This window comes from Stegodyphus dumicola, chromosome 1, assembly GCF_044657685.1.
Source record: "Stegodyphus dumicola isolate Sdum_Otavi_A_Nest chromosome 1, ASM4465768v1".
NCBI lineage: Eukaryota > Metazoa > Arthropoda > Arachnida > Araneae > Eresidae > Stegodyphus > Stegodyphus dumicola.
In genome coordinates, this window is record NC_140768.1 from 175,974,960 (window position 1) to 175,996,751 (window position 21,792).

The following is a 21,792-nucleotide window of genomic DNA, read 5'->3' on the forward strand; positions in this document are numbered from 1 at the left end:
TAATAAAACAAATTCCAAATTTCGGCTTCCAGATGTCCTTATTTGAAGTAGGATTACGCCATTCAAAATTGGATGTCTCTAGGTACCGTTGCTTTATCACAATTCGAAAAACATACATACATTTATGCAGATTCTTCATTATTTAATTTCTCCAAATATAATACAGGACGGTACTATTCGGTGGCAACAGTTTGAAAAGTAAAACGGACATTCAGAGTGATTCGACACAAAATCGCAAAACTAAAACAATAGTCCCTGAACCCGTGAACTGTGGCTTGCTGTTTGATAATGGGTCAGACAAAAAATGCAACCAAGGAGCCGAAGGATTGAATATCACAATTGTCATAGTCATAAGGATGAAAGTCAATAGTTTCAGTTACATTTGAGCAACAGTGTAGACAACAAAGTACAGTAATATCCTATCATAGGAAATACATTTTTTTATACATGAAAGTTTCTACAGGTCTTCAGCTTGCTTGCTTCGTTATGACTGGTAGGCTCTTATGCCATCGTGGCGTGCCGCTCAGCCAGTGTAATGATTAGTGACGCTGACCGCCGTACCAATGGGCTCGGGGTCGAATCTCGGAGAAGGCATGGATGTTTATAAGCATAAAGCGTCTGTCAGGCAAGTGCGCATTCAAAATACACGGTGAGCTGAAAGTCCTGTCCACAGGTTGATGGTAGGAGAAGAGGAATAGAAGACTCTCAGACTGCAATAGTGAATTTTTGGTATCCCGCCTATTTCTACCTGTACTTGCCATGCTGACATAAAGTTGAATAGTCAGAACATTTTGCCAGAATCCTTGTATGAGTTTCTGTGACTAAGATAAGTTTAGCTGCCTACCAACGAAGTTCTGCTTTTGCCATTTGTAGCTGTTAAACCATCATGCGAACGCCCTTTCATAGCCATACAAGTTTGTAATCTGATTTTATTTAAGGGCTTTGCTACAGTTTCCCTGCAATAGCAAGAACCGTCGTGAGTTCTTTTGCCCCGCCAACAGATGTCACACGTACGAGTCTATAGCAATAACTGACGTATGCGAATTTCTGAGCACTCAGAAATGCGTAAGCGAGCTCCGCGAGATGAAGAATGGCAGAGGAGAGAGTACAGTTTTAAAAAGCAAATCGTATCATGTTTTTCTGTCACTACTTTACACTGAAACAGAACGACGAGTGATTGCATTGAAAACGAACGTTGCAATGTTTCCTGCTTTCACCCAATCCCAAGCCGTTCGAAGACTATTAATTCAACTAACTGAAGACTAACTATATTTGGATTCTCCTAATTTTGGCTAACTATATTCCGGATAGCTCCGGAAATTATCTATAAGTTAAAGCGATTTGACACCGAGGAATCTCGGATTTAATGTGATAAACTGGTCGACCATAATATGAGTACATGTACCATCTACATTCCATTTCTTTTCCCCATTTTCCTTAAAGAAAAGGAATGCCCTTACGTTAAAAAAGCTTCAGAAGCTCCACACGAACAACAGATTATTTTATCTTATTTTTTAAGTGAAGTAAGGACATAATAATTATTTTCGTTTCTTATCTATACTTACAAAAATTATAATACGCAGTGGGGCCTCGGCATACGTCTGCTTTAAATGCATCCAAATTTGGTATACGGCCTTTTAGAGACACGAAAATGTGTGTTTCGAATACGACTTGAGTTCGGTAAGTCTCGACTACACGCACCTTTTGTTTACCTTTTTCGATACAATGCTACAGCCCTTGAATGTTTATACGCCTGTTCTTATTATTCAGTAAACAACCCACACTACAACTCTTAATTTTCAAGTGATTTTGCGTTTTCCTCGTGTAATGTTTTTTACAAATTCATTAACAACGAGTTTTAGGAAACTTAATGAGAAAAGTAAAACAACGAAGAAAACTGGATCATCTCCAAAGTGACTAACAAAAGACCAACATGAATATTGTTGAAAAAAAGAAGAGCATTATTGAAAAATAGGAAGATAACATGCATATCCTGAACTTGGCTAATGCATAATGGTGTCTACGGAAGAGAAAAAACAAAGATGCTTTTAAATCGGCCAATGTTACGAAGAGTGTGAAACTAAAAAGGATCAGAGACAATAGAGCGTACTGAAAAATTGCTTTTGATCTGATTAGCAGAAAAACTTTAATGCGCAGTATCATGTCCACTGAGTACTTCAATTATATACAGTATACATTTTATCCTCTGCATTCGTATTTTATTATGAAAATGTTATAATAATAACAATAGGATTTTTTATAAGAAGGAATTTATTTCTTATCATTTTATTTATTTATTTATTTGGACTTTATATCTTATCGGAAAATTTTGTTTGGTATACATCCAGTCTGGTATATATGCAAGGATCTGGAACGGATTAGTGACATATACAGAGGTTCCATTTTACGTCTTAAATAGGTAAAAGTGTTTGAATATTAGACATACGATTTACGCTACCACAGTTCTGAAAAATTTTAATTGATGACTATGAATATTCAAATTTACGATAATTCAGAATTCAAAAAATTTCAATGAAGACTAAACATTCAAGTAAAATTTTTAGTAAAATTAATTACTATTAGCAATTACTTAAAAATATTTGCATTTATTATCATTTTATTATACTAAACAAATCTACATAGACAATCCTCGATATTTTGACTTCATGATATTCAGAAACCGATATGCACTAAGCAGAAACTATACTTCTAAGTTTGAATTTTGTTTTTTCCTTCTTCAAAGTTAACAAGATAAGGTTTAAAACATGTGCAGCGCGTATGGTAAAGGAGAAAATGAAGAGCAAATTACCAAAATTTGGTATCTCCCTGAAGAACATTACATCTTCTACTCTTATCGTGCCCTTTTCATGCCTTCTGCCATCTATTTATCATGCACATTAAAAGGAAAGGAAAATGATAATCTGTTTACTATGTACTGTTCCTTTAGAGAGTTTATATTTAATGCTTCGTAATTTAAGTCCAGTTTTCTTTCGGATATATATATTAAAGTAAATCATTTAAACAACCATACTCTTAGCTTGCTTCTAAAATTAAAAGAGCAGAAGCCGTCTAGAATGTTGAACAAAATTAACAGAATAATCTCTACATATAATAAAAGAAAGAGTCTGTGTGTCTTTTGTTCGTGCTGCGCGTAAGCTTATAGACCCAGGGGTACGAAATTTGGTATACAGGTGCATCTAGACAAGAGCCAGTGCACGTCGAAGCGATTTTTTCAAAATTCCACTGAATCAATTTTTTTTTTTTAATTCTATCTTTTCGAATTTATCGCATCATTTTGAATAGTTTCATTCTTTTAGGAATGTGGTTTTGGCAACAGTTTTTCATTCAATTCTTTACTGGACTGCTGACTGTTGAAAATCAGCACTGTTGCCACTTTGGAAAATGAGGGTGATCATTCTGTGCAGATTTTAAATTTAATATTTCTCTTGGATACTGCACGTTTGTTGAGAGAAGGCAACGAGAAGTTGGTTAATTTATTTATTAGGATAATTAATATTTATATAAAGGGATACTTCTTATTTCATTGTAATTTTGTTATATGTAGTACAATTTTTTTTTTAAATTTGTGGGTTTTTTTTTTTTATTATTTTATTTTATTTTATTTTATTCTGCGCAGTTTTTAAATTTAACGTTTGGTGTTCTCTTCAGGTATTTAAAAGCTAGAGGAAGGTTGGCTGTGGAGCTGCTAGTAATGAATAAAACAATAATTAAAGAAATAGGGTCTGAGACAAATAATATTGTTAAAATTGAATGCATAATACTTTCAATAACATTCTAAATTCAATTCCCATTCGAGAAAATTCACAGTATTCCTTCAAAAATTAGTGCAGTTATTAAAAGAAAGGAAACCAATATGTGCAACCTCCTAGTTCGGTACGAAAGATAGCAGAACTCATTGCTCTGCTGCTTGGTTTTGAATCCCAGAAAAAACGGTTACAGCCGAAAACATCGCGGCAAAAACATCGCGGACGAAAACGTGGCGGAGAAAACAACGCAAGGCGAAAACGTCGCGGTAGAAAACATCGTGGGAGAAAATAAAGAAAAGAGACAACATCGCAGTTCTAAAACATCGTGGTACAAAATATCGTAGTCGAAAATAAAGCGGTTCAAAAACTTCGCAGTTTAAAAACATCGTCGTCGAAAATATCGGGGTAAAAAATAAAGTACCTACAAATCATCGTGTAAGGATAACGTCGTAGACGTGCGTTTTTCAGGCTCTAATAATTGTAAATGGATATTCGCATAATGATTTGTGAGCGAAAGATAGAAAGGAGGATAGTTTTCACTTTCATATTTTTTATTAACTAATAAATTAAAAAAAAACAGAACAAGAAATTTAAAGAAACAAGAAATAATTTTCATTATAAGAGTATCAGATTAACAAAAGAGAAGAAAATAATCTCATAATTAAGTTAGCAATTTTTTTATAGATAAGGCCATGCAGTCACTTATGTTTCTTTTTCGATTCTTTTTTAGATTATACTTTTATTGAAAAATTACCAGTAAAACTTTATAAAAAATGATTTATTAATGACTTTTTTTAGTTAACTATGTCAGTTTAAAATTGTATTAAGTGCTATAAGTTGCATTAATATTCTGTGCTCAAGTTTCCATTTTACGTTTTCAGAAAATGTTTATCAGTTAATAAAAAATATGAAAGTAAAATTATCCTTCTTCAAATCTTGCGCTCACAAATGTTTATGCGAGTATCCATTTATAATTAGTAAAGCCTGAAAAACGCATGTCTACGATGTTATCGTCCTGCGATGATTTTCAGGTACTTTATTTTTTACCTCGATATTTTCGATGACGATGTGTTCAAACTACGAAATTTTTGAACTGCTTTATTTTCGACGACGATATTTTGTACCACGATCTATTAGAACTGCGATGTTTTCTCTTTGCTTTATTTTCTCCCACGATGTTTTGTACCACGACGTTTTCGCCTTGCGTTGTTTTCTCCGCGACGTTTTCGGCGGACACCGAAAAAACAGGGATGTCAATTTTTCCGTTTGCGGGTGTAATATCGGTTGTATTGCATTCCGGGATACCTTCTGGATGATTCCGGGATACCTTCAGATTGACAGGGGGCCGGACTGCGTCCGTACATAATACCTTCTGGATGATAAAGCAACTAAATGACCAATGAGTTCGGCCATTCTCGAGCTGTTGATGACCATTGGCGGGAAAAAATATTAAGTATAAGATAACATGAATTTTGTCAACCTTGTTTATGGTAAACTTTAATTTCAAATTTGAAACAAAAATCTACACAGCTCTGCCACAACCTCACTTATACTGCGTCTGAAATTAAGCTATTCGTGTAATTTTTTATTATGAATGAACTGTGAAATATGCAGGCTGAAATAAATATGGAATGGAACCTAGGATCATGAATGCCTCTCAATCACAAGCAAATCATCTGAACAAAAATCGTCTCAGATGAAGAATGGTGTATCGAGTTACGAACATTCAAGTCAGAGGCAAATTATTTTCGAAGGCGTTTTCACGTATCACAGAATTAACACTCAAAGCCTTTTGAAAACATTATTTTAACATTTTTCATTGCTCAACTCTCATTAATAAAAACTCGTAGCATGGGCGTGGAAGTTAACAGCGAACACATAAAATGCTCCTAGGGGACCATAAAAAAGAGCGCGACAAGAAAGAACTTCAACAATTTCAGAAGCAACAACAAAAGGCGACTGAAATTGAAATGTCTTGAGAGAAAGAGGAAGAAAGAAAAGATGATCTTAGTTCTTGAGAGAAAGAGGAAGAAAGAAAAGGTTATCTTAGTTCCTTGATCCCAAATATTTGTGCAAAATGTGGTAAGCTTTCACTTAATAATATTACTCTGATAAAGTAAGAGGAAGCTACCATATAGACATTTTCAATAGCAATACCATTTCTCCCTTTAGAAACATTTGAAAGCGTAAACAACAACAAAACACGTTAAATAAAGTTTGAGTGAAATGGAGACCAAGGAAAACTCGAGTAATGCCTCGAGACAGAAAAAAGATAAAGTAAGATGTCCTAGAGAGATAATTCCCTGATGTTTTTTTAAAAGACTACTTATCCCGCAAACATTAATATCTCTCATTTTCCCTTTCTCATCACTTTCGGGTTATGCTGTCCGTTTTTCTTCTTACAGGTACGGTAAAATTAAATTTAAATATTAGTCTATTTTATCTGTTTGATGTTATTTTTATTTTTTTCTTTGGATTTAATTATTGCTGTTGGTTTCGTAATAAAAAACCTGAGCACCAAACTGCGTTGTTAAGTTTACAAGGTATTTTTTCCGCCTTCTTAGCGTGCCTTCGTGGTGTAGTGGTCTGCATGCTGGGTGCGTATTCTAGAGGTTTGTGGTTCGATTCCCAACGAAGGCATTGCTCATTTTTTATATCCCCTGCTTCCAAAATATATAATTTCTCTACAGTGGTGCCTGAACTAAAAGGGTGGTGGATTCTCCACACCCAGGATTTGGCGAGTGGGTCCCCTAAAACCCCGGCCGCCTTTTAAAAAGAGGAGTATATAAGGTATTTTTCCCCTCTTCTTAGCGTGCCTTCGTGGTGTAGTGGTCTGCATGCAGGGCGCGTATTCCAGGGGGCCTTAGTTCCATTCCCGGCGAAGGCGTTGCTCATTTTTCACATCCCCTGCTTCCAAAATACCTAATGTGTCTGCAAATTTAAATAAGCAATCATCTGTGGTCCAGGAACGAATTAATCCATTTCACATTAACTCCTATGGGGAGGATAGTTCCGGTTTGCAAACATTTCCAATTCTGAACGCCATTGCGAAGTGAATTATATTCTTGAATTAAGGTTTTACTGTATCTCTCGAAAATTCAGAAGTAATATAAATTATACGCATTTTTTTTCTTGCATTTCATTCAAACTTATTGAATTGAATTAAATCTACTTCGTCGATAGCGCATAAACCACAATAGAATAAATGCACTCTTTAAAATTCACTATATTTGTTTACCATAGCGACACTCTGGCGCTAGGTTCACTAAACAGCGTTATATTTCCGTTCATATTATAAATCAGAATGCACAAAATTTATTTCATTTGAAGAATCATCTAATCATTGCCTCATGTTCTATTCAAATACTGTAATAACTCTAGAACGATGTATAAAAGAAATTAAGCAAACAAAACAAAATAGAAACAGTTTTTCACAGACGATTCAGTATTTCTCATCCAATTAATTCAGTTTTCACACCACGACAAGGCAAAAATACATAAAAACTCAAAATATCTATATTAAAAATTACGAAGTAAATCTTAATCACTTATTTCTTCGAAAAAATTCCAGAAAGGATTAAGCCTGATTTAATTCGCAATAATAATTGAAGGCGTTATCATTGTTGTTGAAGCTTAGTCTCTCTAGATTGGCAACAAATCTAGCTGTTTCAAATGTAAACAAACATGTCCGCTATGTTATTTAAAAATTAGGCTTAACTGCACTTAAACAGCTTTTAAATTGTTGATAATTCGACAAATATTGCTTACAGATTTACTAAAGGCATAAAAACCTTAACCGGAGGATAAGAACAACATAATTCAATCATTTTTAAAGCAAAAAATGCACAATTTACAAACATGTAAGAGTAAAGAAACTGAGATCACTGAACCGGGTAACAGAGTGGATATATATATAAATATATTTATATACGTTTGGTGCGGCTGATTGCAACCAAAATACAAGGTGCTCATCTACATGTTATAGCAGTCCTATATACAAAATTTCAACGTTCTGAGGCTACTCGTTTTTGAGTTATGCGAGATACATTCGTACGTAGGTACGTAAAGACGCCATGAAAATTTCTCTTCAGAATTCATTTTAAAGCAGTTTTATAATTTTTTTTGGAGGAAAAGAGTCTTTTATTCTGTACTTACGTACAGATGTCACGCAAAAACATCGTTAAATTGCATTCGATAACAGTCAAAATGGATATTTTCGTTGAAATATGCTGCCTGAAATTTTTCGTGATTACAATACTTCTTTTTTACTTCGTACAAGGAAGTAAAAAACCTGCAGACGATTTAAGAGAAAAATATATGTCATCGTGTGGCAATATTTTTTTATTTTTGCTTTAAAAGAATGTTTAATCAATCATTGCGGTATGTAGTGTAACAGGAGCAATAAGCAACTTATTTAGGTATCTGGTTGTAACGAAATTTTCCGACAGAAACCGTTTAGAAAGATAAAACATGAAAGCAGTACCTTTAGCGTGGGTAGAAATCATAACTAAATCTATGATTTTCTGCCAACACTTTGGTAGGTTTCAAAGCTCTTGGACCAGAAACTTGGTGGCCGCGAGTCCAAAAACGTATCAACCTCATTTCGGACATCCTGTGAAGAATGGAAGATAGCACCAGCAAGATGTAGCTACAGATGTAAAAAAAGGTAAAAGTCCGAAGCAGCGACGTCAGGGCTATAGGGTCGGTGTGACAAAAGATTCCTTTCGAGTCCGTACAGAGTCCAGCCGATGAATTCAGACACATGTGCTCTTGCATTATCCTGATCGAACACTACCTTTTTGCGCCGAAACTCGTTTCTTGACATCAACGTCAACATGAACTAGCATCTCGCTGCACACCTTACTGTCGAGGGTTGTACCTTTTCCATCTACACTTTGTGGATAATGCCACGACAATCCCACCAGATACAAAGCATGATCTTTTTATTAGTCAAACTGCGCTTTATGACGCTGCCGACCGGTTCACCAGGAGTAGACCAACCACGTTTTTGGCGTGTGCTGTTGAAGTAAATCCCTCATGACAATAATATCCATGTTGAAGTAATCTCTCATGACAATCCGGTCCAGAATTTTGTCCTTGCGCTGATATTCGAGCAGATTAGTGCAGGCTCGAACACGTCTATCTTTATCTGCTTGAGTCAGCTCATGCGGCACCCAGCGATTGGACTTACACGTCAAGTTTATGCAATGCATAGTGCGACTAATGGACATGGCACTAATGTCTAACCCCTTAGCAAGCTCTCGAGTGGCTGCATACTGATCTTCTTCCACAAGTTCTCGCAGACGAGCATCATCAACATCAGCAGGCCAGGCAGAGTATTCTGCTTCTTGAATGTCATAGTTTTTGTTTTTGAACTTCACAGTGTTATATGATACAGTACCAAAGTAAGTGTCACAGTGTCAGTACCAAACCTTCACAGTGTTATATGATACAACATAAGTACCTAAACCTGAACACATGATTTGGTGACATTCTTTAGCCGAAATTTTTCAACAGAACTAGAAGTAAGTGGTTCAAAATTTCACAACAAAGTGTTCTAAAATAAGTCTATTTTTCAGATGCTCAAAATTGTTTGACAAAATATGATTAAACACGGCACCGTGAACCGTTTGCACAGACAATATTTGCGGTAGCGGGAAACTTTTGTTAAAACCCGATTTTCGAAGGAAACGATCAGGGAAAAAATAGATAATTAAAGAAATAAAATCAGTAATTTCAGAAGTCATTCCAATAGTAGTAGCATTTAATAAATACACAAAATCAAACTGCACTGTATTGGAACAATGAGTGTCTTGTTCAAAAGAAGTATACACCAGCATTTGGTGATGATTGAATTGAATGAACACTTTTGATTAGCAAATACAATGACTCTTCCAATGATAGTCATAAGCCATACATAAAAACCTTTAAAAGTAAGCAGTATTTCTGATAACATAAATGAATATCGGCACTGAAAGACACACTGCAAGACAACTGATTCCAGAGCGCTCTGCCTCTTGAATATCATAGGCCTTGCTTTTGAACTTTCGGTACGAAACCTTCACAGTGTCATATGATGCAGAATTAGTACCTAAAGCTGTATACATGATTTGGCGACATTCTGTAGCTGAGTTTTTGAAAAGAACTGGAAGTAAGCGATGGTTCTAATCTGGTAGCGTGATAGTTCCATCTCAGACACCTTAATGATAACGCCATTTTTTTTTACAAATTTTACAATACAAGCAAATCTCTTTCTTTCAAATGCCAAAACACGTCAACGCGAAACGTTTGCGCAAACAATATTTGCGGTAGCGGGAAACTTTCGTTAAAACTCGATATTATAATCCTTTTCATGGTGAGTATCTGTTACTTTCCCAAAAATTATATTTCTGTTTATTACAAACGAGAATACATCAAAATTTCTAGCAGATGTAACCAATCAGAAACAAATGATACTTCCACACAACCATTCAAGAAAGAATCAATCAGCCAATGAATTTTTCTTTTTTATAGTTTCCATTCCGGCTCCCATTGTGCGTTTGAGCATTTCTTCCGTTCTTTTAACATACGTCACGGATATGCCTTTTATTAAATGTAACTTCTGGGAAATTCTCAACAAGACTGTAAGTGACTTATTTCCATTTTTAAGATGAAATCAGAAACATTATAGTGTTGCGAGGCCCCAACTTGTCAGCAACAGTGGTAGTGACTGCTATGAACTGTAAATTACACAAACTCGTAAGAAAGGTTTAAATCCCTTTTTATTCCACTTTAGAAATAACAGCTGCGTTCACTTGACGCTCACAAACTACGCCGACCCGTCGGTTTAACAAAACAGAAATGTGAAACTAAAAATAAATGACAGGATGAATAAATAACGAGATCACTAGCTACGAGGCTCTAAAATCCTAACTAACTTAACCGCGTTCTAAGATACAGCTGAGATTCAGCAAGCTTATTGATTAAGCAGTTGAAGATTCAACGAACTGCCGAAATAGGCACACAGGCAGAAACGCGCGGTTCTTAAATTTCTACCTAGCAACCTTCACGTTAGCGATTCAAGAAGCACACATACAAACTCGTTTCCCTTCTATTTAAACTCAACTTACTTCTGCTAAAATTTGAATATACTGCGCGTTCTACTACAATTTACATACTTTGGCATTGGCAATTCTAGGGGAAAGTAAAGGCTTGACAAGAAAGATAGCTTAAACTTAAAATAAATGTTAGTTAAAATAAATATAAACCCTACAACATAAGAAGGATATAAAAGATTTTATTTAAAACTAAGCAAGCTGAACAGAAGGCAGGCTTGGTGTTTACAAATAAGCCAGTAATTATGGCAAGAACTCAAAGTAGGATTTTAAATTTAAAGCTAAATTTAAGTATCAAATAGCCAAAGGATCGCACTGTAATTTAAACGCGAATTACTTAGTTGGGTCTTAAGCTTACACCGCTGTAAAATCACTATAGGCAACAACAAAGCAACGAAGACAGGAACACTTATCTTAGAATAATAAAATAGTAACGTGGACCTTTAACAGGCAGAATACGCTCTGTTTAAGCAGTCTCAAACCCTCGCATAAGAACATGCGAGTTAATTTCCAATCTTGCAGGAAAACGGAAAAAGAGAAATGACAGTACTTATATTTAAGTTCAGAAAATTACATAATTGGTTATTAACATAAATAAATCTCCCACGTAAAAGAAAAATACATTTCAAGCAAAATAGATCATCAAAATTTAAAAAATACCTAAAATTTCTAGAATTCTTCTCAAAATTTTTTTTTTACCTTTTGTTTCAGTGACGCAGACGAAAATACTTCATCAACGACGAAGAGGAATGTCCTTTGGTAATTTTTTTAAATGCAATGCATTTAGCCGCAAATACCACTTCTGATACAATTTGAAGTGAATCGCAAGTGCTTGCAAATCATGTTTGAAATATTTATTATTCTTTACACACATGTTCATTAAACCATACATAAATTAAATAGCTTATTAAAATCTGTATTTATATATTCGAACAGCTAAAGTAAATTAATAATTAAGGTCACTAAGTTTATCGAAAGATAATTCAGAAGATTGGTTTTATGTGTAAGTCGCACTAAATTATATCAACTACAGTTGTCCATCCATCAATGAAGATTTCGTTAATGCAAAAGTGTCGAATGTGGAAATGCTGCTAAACTATTTTAACATTGTATTTACTAAAAGATGAGAAAATTACTATATTATGTCAAATAGGAATTATATTATTCATTTTCAAGGAGCTTATAAATAGCTAATTTATAACATACATTCAACCAGATTTAGGTAGCAGGCTTTCTCCGTGAAGACAATAATTATGGCTTGTTATGCAGGATCTTTAAACAAAGATGACTACAAGTTTAACAATATTACCTTAAAAAAAAAAATACTGATCTCACAAATGAAGATCATTAATTTCAAAGAGATGTAGACGTTACGTCTTCTTGAGGATTATTGCTTTCAAGTGTACCTGATGTAGCATTCAATTAAAATAAAAATTAAAAAAAAAAACTGATTGATTAAATATACAGAAAAAAATCTGAAAGGTTTCAGATTTTAAATTACGTCCAAAGGGGCGTTTTTTTAACGTTTTGTGTGTCACCTTTATTTATTAAATGTCATTTTCTTTGCACTTAAAGCATAAAATTCAGTTCAATAGCAATGTCACAAAATAATTTTAAAATGAGCTTATCTTTAGAATTTCTAATACACAGTTCCGCGCGCTGGAGATAAAAAGGTCTTTTTCCCCCCGTAGAGTGTTGCCATTGCTCGCTTTGAAATCCTTGAGTATGTTAATCAAAAATTAGTTAAAGTTTTACAAAATATGAAATCAATAATAAAACAAATTCCAAATTTCAAATTTGGTCTTCCACATACCCATATTCATAGGAGGATTACGTCATTCAAATTTCGATGACTCTAGGTACCGTTGTTTTATTACAATGCGAGAAATATACATACATTTATGCAGATTTTTCATTATTTAATTCCTTCAAATATAATGCAGGACTCTAACATTTGGTGGCAACAGTTTGAAAAGTGAAACGGACATTTATAGTGATTCAACGCAAAATCGTAAAACGAAAACAATAGTCCTTCAGGGACAAAGTTCTTTTGGACTTAAAAAAAAAAAAAAAAAAAATCTGAAATGTTTCAGATTTTAAATTACGTCCAAAGGGGCGTTTTTTAACATTTTGTGTGTTACCTTTCTTTATTAAATATCATGTTCCTCGCAACCATAAGATCCATAAGATCCAGTGCAACCATAAGATTAAACCATAAGATCCAGTGCAACAGCAATATCGCAAAATAGTTTTAAAACGAGCATATCTTTAGAATTTCCGATACAGAGACTCACGCGCTGGAGATAAAAATGTTTTTTCTGCACAACGTTGCCATTGCTCGCTTTGAAATCCTTGAGTTTGTTAATCAAAAATTCGTCAAAGTTTTAAAAAATAGGAAATCGATCATAAAACAAATTTCAAATTTCAAATTTGGTCTTCCACATGCTCATATTCGTTGGAGGATTACGTTATTCAAAATTCGATGACTCTATGCACCGTTGTTTTATCACAATACGAGAAATATACATACATTTATGCAGATTTTTCATTATTTAATTTTTTCAAATATAATGCAGGACTCTAACATTTGGTGGCAACAGTTTGAAAAGTGAACCGACATTTATGAGTCCGACGCAAAATGCCAAAACGAAACTAATAGTCCTTCGGGATTCAAATCCCTTTGGACTAAAAAAACTTTCCTTTCAGCGGTTTTTACATACGCAAGTTCAAAACCTTGATTAGAGATATTTGCACTATTACTCGTGCATAGCTATACACCTCGCACTTTGGAATATTTCGCTTTCAAATCACGCATACAGTTCATGCGTTGCTGGGTTTATTTTCAGAAAATGGTCAGAGGAAGTCCTACCATAAATGTAAACAATGTGTGATATTAGAAATATATGTTGTTATATGCGATAAACTCTGATGGACTCATCAAAGCTGAGGTAAGCTGATAATGTTTGATAGCATCTTGCGCATTTGCTTGCTTCGAGTGCAAGTGATACATTAAAAACTATTTCATCGAGATAAGATAACAATAAAAATGTTGCGACATTGTGACTAATATTTAATATTACTGTTGGGGGGGGGGGGGAACACAAACGCAAGAACAATTTTTCATTCATTGATAAAAGAGCACATTCCCTTCTTTTAACAACCAATAAATGCTACGAAGTGATTAACAAATGAATGATGCAAAATCATGTTATTAAATAATTATCAAAATACATACAAAACGTTATCACTTTTAGACACTGATTATTGCATAGTTGTTAACTGTGGACAAAATTATCAAACTTAGCTTCTTCAGGTACGCTTCTTTTTTCCCCACTTTCTTGCATACGAGAGAGACTACTTGTACAGACGGTGTTTACACATTTTTAGAAATGATTTTAATGAAGAATGTTTAATAAAAAAACATTTTAAAATAAAAATATCTGGCAGCAGCTTATTATTTGAAATAAGAAATACTTTCTGTTACTTTTCAATTTACTCTTCCTTCAAAATGTCACATATAGACAAGCTACGGATTGAAGGATAAGTTTTTGTGATTCCCAAGGAGAAATATTCCATTCCATAATTCGCAAACGCTGTGAAATCTAGTATTAAAATTTCTAGGTTCAAAATAAGTAACATTATTAATCGGAAGGGAAAAAACCATCAATCATTACTTCTACATGGAAAGAGGACTCTAAACAAGTACTCGAAAAGGGTATATACCGTTTCTAATGTTTATAAAGTTAAATCATTGGTAACAAGATAAAACCCTCCGACACCACAGAAACCAATAGCAAAGTCTTTAAATACATCTGCAGCAATAATAAATAAAATAATAAATGAAGATTTGCAACGTAAAAAAGCTCAAAAATATAATTTTTATCAACTTTTGCCGAAGCATGTGACTCAGCGCAGAACAGTTTGTAGAACCCACAAAAACTACTTAGCAGAAGAAGAATGGGTTTACTTAATTGAGTGCAACAAAAAAGGTATATTTATTATCGAAAAGAGAGAAATGCACAACCTAGTTCCGTGAATGCAAATAAATTTCAGTAAAGGATTCATGATTGCCATGGGATTCTCTTGTAATGGGAAATTTTAAAAAGGAAGAGTGGGGGGGGGATGTTAAAATCAACTCAGCGTACTATTAACAGGAAGTTTTACATCCGATATTTGCAAAAGAAAGTTCTTTTTTTTTTTTTTTTTTTTTTTTTTTTTTTTTTTTTTTTTGTTATGTTAACGACTTTTAAAGAGTGAAACTTCATCAAGACAAAACAACAAGTCATACTTTGGAAGGTACCACTGTATTCCTTGGAAAAATGGAGTGTTGCACATATACCTCTTCAATGTATTCCTGCGAAGTCCCTTCAAGTCCCATTTGTCCCTTATTGTGCCTCTGGTCCTTTAAAAAACTGCTTTCTCTAAGCGCAAACCCACAACGATGGATAAACTTTGGGAAGTCGCAGAAGAGTAATGGTTTGGTTTGGTTTATTTAATTACGGCAAAGCACACTAGGGCTATCTGCCTAAGGGGTGGGATGCCTTCGCGAAGGACATTCTAAAGGAAACTGGCTCGTATACACGTTACACATGGGGAAAACCACGAAAATGCCCATGCAGCCAGCCCGCGCGGAAGAGTAATTAAAATCAATACCCTAAGAAATTATACAAGGAGTCCTTTTATCATGGAAATCACGATTGCAATCTAATAAAAAGGTTATCGGACGGAACATTTAAAAAAATAATCTTTACATTGTAAGAACCATCTTCTAAGCGATAACTGTACGTGTAGGAACTACACAGAAGAAGGGTTAAAAGTACCCTTTATTAAACTCTTTTAAAATTCGCAACGCGTCAACGTGACGTTAACACACTATGCCTCACTCGGGCGATGACTCAAACAACAAGAACTAAACTAAAATTCGAAGAATTTAACTAGCAAAAATTACTCTACAGGGCTAAGATAATCCTGTCTTAACCCTTTGCGGCACAGTGTGCCGGATCTGGACACACCTAAAAATTTCCTTCTGTACGCACAGAAAAATTGAATGAAAAAGGATTTATAGGTTACTCTGAACCTTCTTTATTTATAGTAGTATAGTTCTTTATTTATTGCAGCTCAACACAAACCAGTCCACATATTTTAGCCATGTTTAGTTTTTTAAGACCCTAATTTTTCAAAGAAATCTTCCAGATATTTTTTTAGGGTATAAAAGGAATTGTTTGAAAAAAACATTCTAAGGTTTTTTTTTTTTTTGGCTGTATGCTAATCTCCTTATTCTATATTAGTTTTAAATTTTTACCTTGAAATCTTGCCTAAAATCAAACGGCGAACCCTAGGTGTGCCCAGACTGGGCTCACCGATCATCTAGGACAACTGAGAGTCTGTATTCTTTGTTTCTCCGCATCTCATTGGCCAATTCATTGACAACAATGCTCGTTTCAGCACTCTTTTCGAAGCTGTATTCAATCAGTGTGCCACTTTGGGCACACCCAAAGAATTAAAACGATCTTCCCAAAATTTTACTTGTGTACTCCTCTAGGCCTAATTAGACTGCCTACCTCTTTTATTATTATTATTATTATTATTATTATTATTATCAAAACTCCGACTTTAAAAGGTAGCGTGCCGGAAAGGGTTAAATCCCGTGGCGAAATCTAGTGGCAGCAAAGTTATAGCTGTTATGCACGTAAACCAGCAATAGCAATTAACTGCGGAAATAGAAGCTCACGCTACAGAGGCGACAGCGATTGCCCAAACTCTCTCACTTTGCCTTCTAGAACTCAGTATTTAAATAATTTCTCCTCAAGGCAGAATTTGCATTACTTCAGACGCGCTACCTAATTTAAATATTCTGGCATTGACAATTAGGGGAATGAAGGCTTATAGGAAAGAACATAAACTAAAATTAAATTGGTTATTTAAAATAAGTAAAAATCCCTACAACATTTTAAACATTAATTATACGGCCTCGAAAACGTTCTAAAAATGTGTAAAATCTCTTTGTATATAGGTGGATATCTAAAAATGCCCAATGCTATGTCACAATGGTATAACTAAAATATTAACTATTCTAAGTACAGTAGAATTCCAAATAACCAGACTTATAGCCGCAAGCTATCTGAGTGTTCAAAAAGCTTGATATTTGGATTCTCTTTTATATATTACTTACTAGCAGCTACACTGCAAGCCTTCGTCTGGCTTTTAAATGTACCGGGAAAATGCTTGAAGGGAACGCCAGACGTTAAATTTAAAAACTGCGCAGAATTTTACTCTGCAGAACAAATTTATCTTAAAAAATTTTTTTTTAAATCTGAAAGGTTTTAGATTTTAAATAGCGTCCAAAAGGGCGTTTTTTTAACGTTTTGGATGTTACCTTTATTTATTAAATATCATGTTCTTCGCACTTAAACCATAAAATTAACTTCAGTAGCAATGTCGCAAAATAATTTTAAAATGAGCCTATCTTTAGAATTTCCGATACACAGTCTCGCGAACTGAAGATAAAAATGTTTTTTTCCCGAGTAGATTGTTGTCGTTGATCGTTTTCAAATCGTTGAGTTTGTTCCTCAAAAATTCGTTAAAGTTTTACAAAATATGAAATCGATAATAAAACCAATTCCAAATTTCAAATTTGGGCTTCCACATGCCCATATTCGCAGTAGGATTACGTCATTCCAAATTCGATGGCTCTGTGTACCGTTGTTTCATCACAATGCAAGAAATATGCATACATTTATTCAGATTTTTTGTTTTTAATTTCTTCAAATATAATGCAGGACTCTAACATTTGGTGGCAACAGTTTGAAAACGCAAAATAGCAGAACGAAAACAATATAGTCCTTCAGGAAGAAAATCCCTTTGGGCTTAAAAAAAAAAAAAAAAAAAAAAAAAGTATTGCATATAACAAAATGAAATAAGCAATATCCCTTAACACAAATATTAATTATCCTAATAAATAAATTAACCAACTTCTCGTTGCTTTCTCTCAACAAACGTCCAGTATCCAGGAGAAATATTAAATTTAAAAACCGCACAGAATGATCGCCCTCTTTTTTCAACTGGCAACGGTGCTGATTTTCAACAGTTAGCAGTCCAGTATACAATTGAATGAAAAACTGTTGCCGAAACCACATTTCTAAGAGAATGAAACTATTCAAAACGATGCGATAAAATGGAAAAGATAAAATAAAAAAAATCTGATTTGAATTTTGAAAAAATGGCTTCGAGGTGCACTGACTGTTGTCTAGATGCAACCTAGTACTATATACCAAATTTCGTAGCCCTGGGTCTGTTAGCTTACGTGCAGCACGAACGAAAGACAAACAGACTCTTTCTTTTATTAGATGTAGAGATTTCCTTTCATTTTCTTTTCTCAAATATGCATTCACTCTAACATAAATGGGATAATTTTAAGTTTTACATTTACCATATTTTACTTAAACGAACATTACATAACTGAAAAAATATAGGATGTCCATAAATGTTTATTCTGATTATAAAACATGACAACTCAGAGCTGTGCACAGATAACGAAACATTCACTGAATATGAAATAAACATACCCCCAAAGAATGATATGTTTTATAGTGGGGGGAGGGGAGATAGAAGAAGCATGTAGCACGAACTGGTTGGATATTTGGATATTTTGCGTGTTAACAAAGGTGCACACGAGAAAGTGGTTTTTTTTTTTTTTTTTTTTTTTTTTTTTTTTTTTTTTTTTTCCCCAATGTGATTATAAACTTTGAGAGTTTATGCATTTGCTTTGAGAATCTAATGCAATTTATTATCTTAAATTTCGAATCGTCTTTGGTTAAACTACCTTTCCTTTAAATCCTGTATACGGGGTAGCAAACCACCCAATATACATACTATCTCTGGTACAAAATTAAGCAATATATAAGAATTATATGTATTCATACAAAATGATAAGGAAGTTGAATAAAATTACTTGTGATTAACTTATATAATATAATGCTTTGAGCTTTGAAAAACTAATATATATAAAAACAAAGGCTGACAAAATATATCCGATAAGAATGAATAGCAATAAACTTAGATTATCTAATTCAGAAGTCAAACAACAAAAATCAGCGTTATATTTTCAAAATTTTTACAGAACTAGTTTCGATGGTTTTACCGACCCTCGAAACTAGTCCTGTGAAAATTTTGAAAATATAACGCTGATTTTTGTTGTTTGACTTCTGGATTAGTATTTATTCGGCGTGTTATTGTGTCTTAATCTTAGATTATCTAATCGAAACTTTCATAATCAGACATCAGAAGAAAGTAAATTATTCAGATAATTGTTTGACTAATCACTCTTTCCTCGATAAAATTAAATTTGCGAAACAATTATCCTTTTCAGTAAGTCCTTTTTTCATATGCGAAGTTCTTTCTGTTTCTGTTTATTTTACATACCTTTACCTATTTATTAGTCCAAAAGGGCTTTGTCTCTCAGGGACTATTATTTTCGTTTTGCGATTTTGCGTCGAATCACTCTGAATGTCAGTTTCACTTTTCAAACGGTTGCCACCAAATATTATCGCCCTGTATTATATTTAAAGAAATTAAATAATGAAGAATCTGCATAAATGTAGGTATGCTTCTCACATTGTGATAAAACAACGGTACTAGAGCCATCCAATTTTGAATGACGTAATCCTACTGCAAATATGGGCATCTGAAAGCCCAAATTTGGAATTTGGAATTTGTTTTATTAGCGACTTCGTATTTTGTAAAACTTTGAAGAATTTTTTGATTAACAAACTCAAGGATTTCAAAGCGAGCAATGGCAGCGTTGCACAGAAAAAACATTTTTATCTCCCAGCGCGTGAGACTGTGTATCGGTAATTCTGAGATATGCTCAATTTAAAATTATTTTGTGATATTGCTCTTGAACTGAATTTTCTGGTTTCAGCGTGAAGAACATGATATTTAATAAATAAAGGTAGCACACATAATGTTAAAAAAAACTTTCTTTGAACGTAATTTAAAATCTGCAACCTTTCAGATTTTTTTTTTTTTTTTTTTTTTTTTTTTTAAGGTACCACTTGATTTCCTTTCAGATGTTGTTTGTTGACTATTTTACCCGTTAATTTTCTATCCTTTCTCTTTACTGATCTTTTATCGATCCACCAGATTGTCGCAAACAGCATTAATCATTTACCTTCTCATTCCATATTTAAGCAGCACTTTTAGCGTGCCATGTGTAAAGGTTATTTTCTTATATTTTCAAATATTTTTTAATTTATTTGCATGAAATCAATAAACTGTGTATCTTTCAGTGCTGATCTTTATTAGTACAGACGCTAGAAAACTACTTTTTTTTTCAACTGTGAAAGATAACAAAAAATCGCCGTAATTTGAAATCAATTCACGCTTTACGACCTAAAATATTTAAATGAAGAACGGACTAAAAAGGGTTCTTTTCGGATGTGAAACATTTTGAATTTAAATAAGAAAATTGGTCCTAGTTGTTTTATAAAATGTTTAATAAATCCCCTCGGTAATTCTAAGGAACGATTGCGTTCTTTTGTGAACAGTAAAAAGATATAAATATCCTAAAAACACTGAAAACTGAGTACATTAAGACAACTGTAGATATTGAACTATTGTTCATATTTCGAATCGTGCTTAAAAAATTCACACGGAAATTGCCTCAAAAGCAAAGCGAGACAAGAAAGATATTTGAAAAGTAACATCAAGGTGAAAAAGTTAAATTATTTTTTCAAAATAAATATTGAATAGAAAGAGTATTATTTTATATTTAAAAAAAAAACATGAACGTTGAGGAAAAAAAGAAAAAAAATAATAATATAAAAGTAATACTATAAAAATTCAGCCCAAAACCGAGACTTTTTGTAGCAACAAAAAATGTAAGTTAAATTTATTTGTTACTACATTAAGCAACTAAAATTCAGTTCCGGTTATTCATTTATATTCAAAATAAAACTGAACCTAATACACTCTAATGTATTTTCTTGATTTTTCGTTTAATTTATAATGCATTACATAATGGTGCGCTTTATTTCAAAAAGTAACAGGAGGTTAAGAAAAGGTTTTTTTTTCCTAAATCAAAATTAGTTCTATTTTTCGAAGGTCACTCACTTGATCTCAGGGGCGTAGCTAGGTGGGGGGTCAAAGGGGAACATCTGTCGCCGGGTGCAGTATCCAGGGGGCGCCAAACTGACATTAAGAAATTTTATAATGAAATGTTTTCCATTTTTGGCAAATAGGAGGAGGGTGCGAAATCTTCAATTGTCCCCGGGCCCTGGAAGCCCTAGCTACGGCTCTGCTTGATCTACTATTTACTCCCACATTATTTGAAAAAGAAACACATTGGTAGCGAGAAGACACACATCTAAACATCATATTTAATAATAAACACACATTGACAAACTCATATATAAATTTAATATTCCCATGGCTAACTTAAGAGCTCTTTGAAAATACAGCAGTCTACCTCTTCACAACAAAATCGTATTATATAAAGCAGTGCTCTGTCCATCCTTGCTTTACGTCTTCCGCATAAAAGGAACGTACTATAAAGACGAATCTGCATAAATTCTGTAAAGTCTGTTAGAGAAACGGCCAGCGTCCCCTGATTTTTAAGGAAAAGCGCATTTCATACCAATATCTAAACCATCAGAAGATCCAAAACTGCTCACAGTTTTCTACAATATTAAACAGATCAAAGAACAACGATCTCGTTTTAAAACCATGAACTACGACTCAAAAAAAAAAAAAAAAAAAAATATATATATATATATATATATCACCCATACGCAGCTCATATTCTTCCTTTGTAACAGATAGCGCTCTTTTTTAAATTGGCACGTAGTCGTTATCTACTCTTTCCTCTACCTAAGAATATTAAACATTTACACTACATTTTTTGTGTGTTTATTATTAGTACAGTGTCTCAAAAA

The 21,792-nt window shown here is 33.6% G+C and overlaps 1 protein-coding gene across 2 annotated transcripts in view; it reads right to left on the minus strand.

Moving 5' to 3' along the window:
* The window catches only part of LOC118187617 (acyloxyacyl hydrolase-like), a 111,733-nt gene that overhangs the window by 83,244 nt on the left and 6,697 nt on the right, over window positions 1-21,792 (minus strand). The window lies entirely within an intron of this gene.